Raw genomic sequence first — 8,446 nt, forward strand, 5'->3', positions numbered from 1 at the left:
GCTCTCTCAAGCACTCTGAGTGGGTTTTTCACTCATGAATGGTTTCACAACTTCATTCATTAGTAATTTGGAAAATAGTGCTTTGCTAGGGATGTAGCTCAGTGGGAGATTACTGGCTTAGTATGCATGTGGTCTCAGGTTCGATACCCAGCAGTGGGAAAAGAAAATCATTGGAAAGTTCTGGTTCAGCATATGACATGCAGTGGGAAGGAAAATATTTTAAGTTTGTTTTATTAATTTGTGTGTGTGTGCGCACACATACACGAGCACACGCATACCAAGTGGGCTGTCCTCCCATGTACATCCTGAGGACTGAACTCAGAGTATGTCAGATTTGTGTGGCAAATGCTTCTACCTACAAACCCATCTCACTGGTCCAGAATAGGGAATGTTGAGGGCAGGGGGGTTCAAGCAGGGAGTGGAGGCAGGAGCAGGGGTGGAGGCTCAACCCAAACAAAACATATATGAAAATGTCTTAACGAAAGCTACTACTCAGAATGCTGGTTACAGAACCCAAACTAAATATTCCTATAAACCCTGGCCCATCACACTTCATTTCTCATTGAAAATTTAAATTTGTAATATGACCACTGATGTGATTAAGAAAAAAAATCCATAAAGGTTTTCAAAATTCTATTGCACACAGATGGAGAACTCTCATCATCAGCACCAAGCACCAAATATGACGGTAGCTGACAAAGTGACAGGCTTCCATCCTGAGAAACTGTGGCCCAAACTGAATAAACATAACCTGTCTGTCATCCATCTGTCTTTCATGTTAAAGTGTTGGTTTTAAGCGTGCATGAGAGTTCTGCCTGTGAGTGCATAAGTATGTCATGTTGTCCTCAGCATCTGTGGGGGCCAAAAGAAGGGGTCCGATCCCCTGGAATAAAGTCATGAATGGTTGTGAGCTCAGGGAACCAAACCTGGGCCTTCTGTAAGAGCAGCAAGCGCCTCTCTCTCTCCAGCCCCACCCCCTTGCTTGTGAAGAAAGCTGTGAGAAGCTGACAATTCAAGTCTTTGCCGAGATACTTTCCTTGAGAGGCCATGCACAGGCTGTGCACTTTGGTGTGTGACTGAAGATGCATGCGTGGATTTCCCATCCTGTCACAGATGACAGCTATAGTGGTGTGGCTCCAATCCAGGGCTAGCTTAGCATGCAGGAAGCCCTGGCTCCAGCCCTTAGAGTGAAAGTGAATATCTTGTAGCAAGAGTTGAGATTTACTAAGCTAATTGTGACTTCTTTGTCAGAGACACACTGCAGGGAAACCGGTTGCAGTGTTTGCTCCTTTGTTGATAGTTTTCCCAAGTTAGTGGGGAAGAACTCAGTGGCCACTGTTATAATTTGGTGGCGATAACATATCTGCTTTTGTTCTTCAACCATGAAGGCAAAGGTTAAAAGGCTGAGGAGGGCCAAACACACCATAGTATTACAAAGGAAATCGGGTTGCCCTTGGGGGACCCTGAGAGGGTCTTGGGGGACTGAAATCCAAGCTCAAAGCCTAGGACAGCCCCAGCTGGGATTGGTGGCACACACATGTATTCCCAATACCAAGGAGCTGAGACAGGAGGATCTAAAGTCCCAGGCTAGTCTGGAACACCTAGGGAGACCCTGTTTGCAAAACAATGCAAGACAGACAAATACCAAGCCAACAAGACACCATAGCAAACAACCTAAGGGGCGTCATTCCATAATTATTAAGCAGCTCCCAGTCCCTATTCCTTGTCCAGACCCCACATCTCTCTTCATTACCCTTACCTGCTATGTGATCTCAAAGTCTCAGCCAAGGCCTCTCCTGCTCTGGGAAGCTGTCCCCAATCCACAAAGCCTAGATTTCTCTAGCATGGTGCTTACTATTGACATAGAGATACTTACCCTGTAACCCTTATAAAAACCCTAATAGGCTACAGGTGGGGACCCTGACACCTGGAGACAGCTGGCAAGCTCTGCTGTCTTAAAGCACTCTTTGTCTCTTGTCCAGTTTTCGGGCTGGTTGAGCTTGGTTGGTAGAGTGTGTGCCTACTCTTCAAGGCTAGAGGGTTTGATTCCTAGTACTGAAAATCAACCACACAGAGTTGAAGTTCTTTGATATTTTTCTCTGACCAGTTATTTAGCCAGCTATGTGGAGGGATACACTCTGAAAGTCAGAAATGGCCAAAGTGGGGCTGAACTATACAGAGGGAAGAGAGGCAGGGTCAGGGGAGAGATGGCTGCTGCAGTCTGCACTCCAGAAAGATCTTCAGTGTGTCTGTGGAAATCATCAGATGTCTAGAAACTGATATTCAAAGCCAAGGCATCTAACTAGAAAAGCCAGGAGCAAGAATAAGAAATACATCCATAAATCCAAGGGCATCATCATTTTGAAGGAAACAAGGAAGGGACATCTGTCCCACCTGAAGTGATGACATAGCATAAAGTCAAAGTCATTAAGACACAAATGCGTACACAGATGAGAAAGAGATTACTTGACTGCTTTGAAAGGCTCAAGTTTATCAGTGACACACCACAGGAAAGAGGAAAAGGAACCTAGGGAAAGATATCTGAAACACAGAGACCCAGTCAAGAACAAGGGCTCAGGTTTTACAGAGAATCTCTACAGACAAGGCCGAAAAAGGCCATGCCGCCTAGACACAGAGTTACAAACGTAAACTTCACAAAAGATGAAAACCACAGTGGTCAATAAAGAAATAGACACCAAACCTCACTAAGTAAACAGGGAAATGAGGTACTCGTCCTGCATCAGATTAGCTAACATAAAAAGGCCTTGTAACCAGAGTGTTGGGAAGATAATGAAACAGGCCCTCAGGATGGACAGTAACTTTGTCCCTCCCCCTTGGAGACTCCACTGATAATTGAAGCAGTGAACATTCGGTCTCTGGTCAGGATACGGCCCAGAGAAATGTTTACAATGTGTGTATGAAACACAGGCACAGGAATGTTCACAGTAGCAAGGGGCAGCAAGGAGGCTGTCCTCACCAACAGGAAGTTCATACATGGGTTCTCATAGGGTGGCTGGACATGATACTGTCTCAGAGAGGAAGTGAAGGAGTCGAATCTGCATGGGTTGGAATATGGAGAGAAACAAAGCAAGCTTCGTGAGAATATGCGTAGCATTGTACCGTTCAGATAAAAAATACATATTGAAAGTCCATATTGTTAAAGTATGCATACAGTACAATATACAGAAGCAGCTGGAAATGGGAACTACTGGGTTCCCGCACCTAGACAGTAGCAAGAGGCCTCCATTCTATTATTTTTCCACACAGTTTTCTTCATGTTGTGATATAGTTTATTTTTAACTTCAAGGGCAAACATCTAAAAAAAAAAAAAAGGAAAATCTTCATTCTTTAAGTGTATCAAAGATGTATTGGGAAGTGGGGCATGTGTGGGGCACTAAGAGTCCCTCCTTGCCCCTTGTATTGAGAATATTGGGTTTTATCAGACCGGTCACTCTGAGGCATAGTTTTAAGAAAAACAACAACAACAAAAAAAAACCCAACAACACAAAAGCTCATTCTCACCAGTTAAGTTTTCCACGATGTGCCTGCCTTCTGGGTTCAAACAACTCAACGCAGAACCCAGTTTATGTCACACGTGAGGTCAGGGGAGGAAAAATAAGACCAGTGCCTGGAAAGTGGGCTGGGAAACAGACCCCGAGTGCACACCGTTTGTTTGTTCAGACTGTTCAGCAAGAGGAAGGGAAACTCGGAAATTCCTTGGCTATAAATTGCAATGTAAAAGACAAAGAGAACCCTGGCATCTTAAGGACCTGTAAATCACATCTGCCGGGAGCAGAAATTGCAGTATCCCCGTCACCCAGCGTCCACCTCCACACTTCTGACAGAGGAACTCCTGTTTTTTGGAGAAACACACATGAAGTACGTGTAAAACCTGAGCGGGAATCGGCTGCTGTGTACACCACCTGCCTAATAAAATGAGGATAAATGTGAGGTTTTTGGCTGTGTAGATCTGTTTATGTTTTAACTCGGAGGCACTCGCCATCAAAATGTCACCTACATGGGTTTATTTCAAAAGTACAACATGGAGGGAAGATAAATAATTTTGTGGTGTCTGTGGGGTTTCTGCTTTTGAAGCTGATGTGGTGCCACAGAGTTCCTGTTTGTAAACTAAGGTGCGATCAGTTCTTGGGTTAGTGGGAGCAAGGGCATTTATGAACAGCTAATGGGGCGCTGCGACAGCAGCCAGGCACTGAGCAGTCAGGCCGTGGGGCCGGGTTTACAGGGCTGCCCAGACAGATGCTAACTCCAGAGATTGCCAGCAGTTTAGATATCAAGCTAATGGCCACAGGTAACAAACAACAACTCCCCCAGAATAAACACACGACTCATTTAAAACTCTTTCTCCCAATCACGTCAACTACCTGCAAAATCGTTTCTTTGAAGAAATACACAATGAGTCACCCTCCCGTTAAGGGATTTGCTAGAAACAAAGATGCAGGAAGCCATGTAAAAATGATTTGTGAGGCTGCTTGACGCCTGACAGGTTTGTTGTTGTTTTTTTTTTTTTTTTAAACCATTTCTATGCTCATTTTAAGAAAAATGCATCTGCAGGCAGCTTCACTGCTAGTCAAGGCTAAAAGCTGCTTTTAGATGTGTGAGAGGCATCGCTGGGAGGGAACCCTTAAGAAGAATAAAGTAAAGAACATGTTAGAAAACCACAGCGGACACTAGCTGGAGACCTGGGTACCTTTTACCCAGCACAGTCCCTGCTCTAAGAAACCAGCCATCACTGACCCACTCCCCAGTGACAGTGGGAGCATCATTCATGAGGGATGCTGCTGTGTCTTAGAGATATTAGTTGATGGGGTGGCATATGGGGGTATGAAGACGGGGAGCAGAGATCCCATCTGGGGGTGAGCTAACCCCCAGTTCTATTTGTTCTCATTAAAGGGAGCAGAGGATTTTAGTACCTAACATGCAATTTCATAGCAGAAAAGGAACGAGCAGTCTGTGTTTGGGTGTTGGACTCTTTTTTAAAATATTATATTTACTTATGTGTGTGTATGAGAGATAGATATAGACATAGAAATGGGTATAGAAATATAGATAGAGAGCATGCGGTACCCAGAAATTAAACCCAGGTTATTAGGTTTAGCAACAAGCATCCTCATCCACTGAACCACGCACAACTCAGGGCCTCTTTTTGTATCCTTTAGCCTAATATTAGGATTGTTGGGAAGAAAAATAACAAGAAACTACACTCAGTAATCTCCAAGAGCTTACCAAATAGATGCCCATTTGGTCTTTGCAGATTTTTTTTTTGTGATTCCCACCCTCTTATTGCTCCCGCTGGTTTGAACACAACCCCCGTTTTCTCAATGGGGGAACCAAGGTCTCCAGAGACTTAGTGACTTGCTCCAGGTCCACACATGCACAAAGCAGACTTGGGATTAGAACTGACATCTGGCCAAACATTAAAGCCCTTTTTACTACACTATAATACTTCATCAGAGTAGTTTGCTATGTGAACATCTGAAGATACTGGGAGGGCGAGGCATTTGGATACGGTGAGGCCAGTTATGTTCCCCCACACAATCACTATAGTGGCAGGAATCAGAAATTCCATTAGCAGCAAGAGTATGAGAAAAGAGGCTGTTTAGTCTAATATACACTGTTAGGGAGATCTGTGGTATTGCCTTGACCTGGTGACTCACTGTGGTAACAAAGTTATAAAATATTCTGTATACGCCTCTTATTCTGCCCCTGTGTTTGATCTGACAGCTACAGTTTACAAAACTTCCTTTGTTCCCAAATCGTGTTAAATAATCAGAGGAGGGGAAAAATGGCATTTTCCCTCACAAAGTCACACAAATAAGTTGGCTCAGGAGACTATATATATATATATATATATATATATATATATATATGAATGAGGTATGAGCTCTTTTTGGAATTAATTTGTTGAAAAGAATCATCACAGTATCCATATCCCTTCCTATCAACTCTCCCATCTGGAATTTATTTTTTAAGACACTCATTGCTTCTCACAGGTTCAATGTCACCCATTTCACACCAGTTAACTATTGAAAGCACTTCAAATTCCCGGCCAGGGAAGCCAGGCCGTGTATTTCCCCTGGATGCAGCTAATGTGTCAGGCTTGTAAAATAGCTCTTAGTGGCGGTCTCCGTTTAGAGAGGGACGGAAACTCGCTTTAAATACTTAAAGCTTTAATATCTAGTCCATTATGCTAAAGCGGGGTCTTGTAAAGAGTCAATTATGGGATACTTCTGATTCGATCCACATGCAAGGGAAATCCGTCTCTCCGCCTTTAAACCCCTGCTCTAAGTGTCTTGTTTAAATGATTACTGACACTCTTTCTTTGATCATATTGATTCATATTGTTATTCTTCTATGTTAATTTAAAACTTAATCCACAGAAAATGCTAAAGCAGGTTTTAATTTCTCACAAAGAAAGCTCTTTCTCAAAAAAAAAAATGGGGTTTTCAAGATTTTTCACTTTTTAAGGTATCAATAATAGATTGAAAATAAATCAATTTTCTCACAAGAAAATATGACAGGAATTTGTGTGTGTGTGTGTGTGTGTGTGTGTGTGTGTGTGTGTGTACACGGTGTTATGTCTCATGCGAATGCAGAGCACACAACCCATGCTCGGTAGCATGCCTATGTAACTAGCACCACACAGAACCCAAAACCAATCAGACATAACTTCAGTGTACTATCGGGGACTGGGAAAATCGATTTGTATTTGCAACGTGTTGTCAAAGGGTCAATACCTTTCATTTAAACCTCCTTTGCGATTCAAGAATTAAAAACTTCAGTGGCAAAAATAGAATTTCAGATTTGACTTTTTTTTCAAATTCGAGTTTTAAAAACATTTATTACTGGCCAGAGTGATGGGGAGCCAGTGCTCTAAGCCACTGATGGTGGGTGCTCAGTAGTTATTCATTTTATTTTTCTCTTGAGACAGTTTCACACTACTTAGCCCTGGCTAGCCTGGCACTCATTTTGTAGCTCAGGCTTGCTCAAACTCAGAGATCTGCCTCTGTCTCCCAACTGCTGGGATTAAATCACATACCACCATGCTCAGCAGCAATCTCTGCATTTCATTGGAATATTTTACCTGCATGTTTGTGCACCATGTGCATCCCTGGTGTTCTTGGAGGTTAAAAGAGAGCATCCGATCCCCTGGCACTGGAGTTATAGATGATTGTGAGCTACAGGTATGTGCTAGGAACCAAACCCCAAGAACTGTCCCTCTAGCCCTAATAGCAATTTTTTTTTTTTTTTTGGTTTTTCGAGACAAGGTTTCTCTGTGTAGCCCTGGCTGTCCTGGAACTCACTCTGTAGACCAGGCTGGCCTCGAACTCAGAAATCCGCCTGCCTCTGCCTCCCAAGTGCTGGGATTAAAGGCGTGTGCCACCACCACCCAGCCCTAAAAACAATTTTAAAAAGCACTTTTGAAAACAAAATACCAATATTTATATCAAAGACTTAGAAAAAGCACAATATCTTGGACCCAGCAAGAGCAATGCCAGCAATAGAGGGCTCTCATCTCGGGCAACGACCATGACTAGCATTTAGTTATGGGGACATTTCCACACTGAATCTACTAGTGAAATATTGAGAAAAATTAAAAGAGACCACAATAGACAATAGAACCCATTGAGCTTACATTCACAATGGAATTCCCAATATTGAGTGAGCAAAATGAATGAACACTTCCTTTGTCTTAGGGGTAGGACCCAGGGCCTTGAGCATACTAACTAGGTAAAGCACTCTTCTATGAAGCTATATCTCCAGCAACCCCTCTCTCTGTGTTTAATATACAATAGTGTGTGCAAGTGCACATATGAGGTGAGACATCTATGTGTGCCTGTGGAGAACACAGGACAACCTTGAGAGCTGTCTACCTCCTGTGAGAAAAGGATCTCCTATTGGCCTTGAATTCACCAATCATGCTGGGCCAGTGAGCCCTGGGGATTCTGCAGTTTCTGCTTTCCCAGTGTTAGGATTAAGAATCCCAACGCAAAATAAAAAGAACAATAAATAAATAAATAAATAAATAAATAAATAAATATCCCAACGCACCTTTTTACACGCGTTCTGAGATCAAACCAGGTTTGTGTACTTGCAAGGCACCCGATACTTTATCAACCGAGCCTCACTCTTCTCTATATACTTTTTGCTGTTATTTGTTGAGACAGGGTCTTACTGTTGCCCAGGCTGGCCTCAAACTCTTGATCCTCCTGCTTCAGCCACTGGAGTGTTGAGATTACAGATGAGTGCTGATACAAATCTTCTCTGAAAGGGTTGCACTTCCCTGTGTTTTCCATGTGTGTTGGTTTTCAGAGATAGGGTCTCTGATATGCAGCCCTGGCTGACATAGAACTTGCTATGTGGCCCAGGCTAGCCTCGAACTTGCAGCAAGCCCCCTGCTTCTGCTCCTAAGCACTGAGGCTATGGA

The 8,446-nt window shown here is 43.2% G+C and overlaps 2 annotated features.

The window, feature by feature from the left end:
- Positions 3,437 to 6,905: an enhancer, noted in NCBI's record as "pDBM45". NCBI's record gives its function as "enhancer in hindlimb, umbilical cord, genital tubercle" and the evidence as "EXISTENCE:transgenic organism evidence [ECO:0001131][PMID:18579682]".
- Positions 5,889 to 6,542: an enhancer, noted in NCBI's record as "pDBM5". NCBI's record gives its function as "enhancer in hindlimb, genital tubercle" and the evidence as "EXISTENCE:transgenic organism evidence [ECO:0001131][PMID:18579682]".

Source organism: Mus musculus, chromosome 11, assembly GCF_000001635.26.
Source record: "Mus musculus strain C57BL/6J chromosome 11, GRCm38.p6 C57BL/6J".
Classification (NCBI taxonomy): domain Eukaryota; kingdom Metazoa; phylum Chordata; class Mammalia; order Rodentia; family Muridae; genus Mus; species Mus musculus.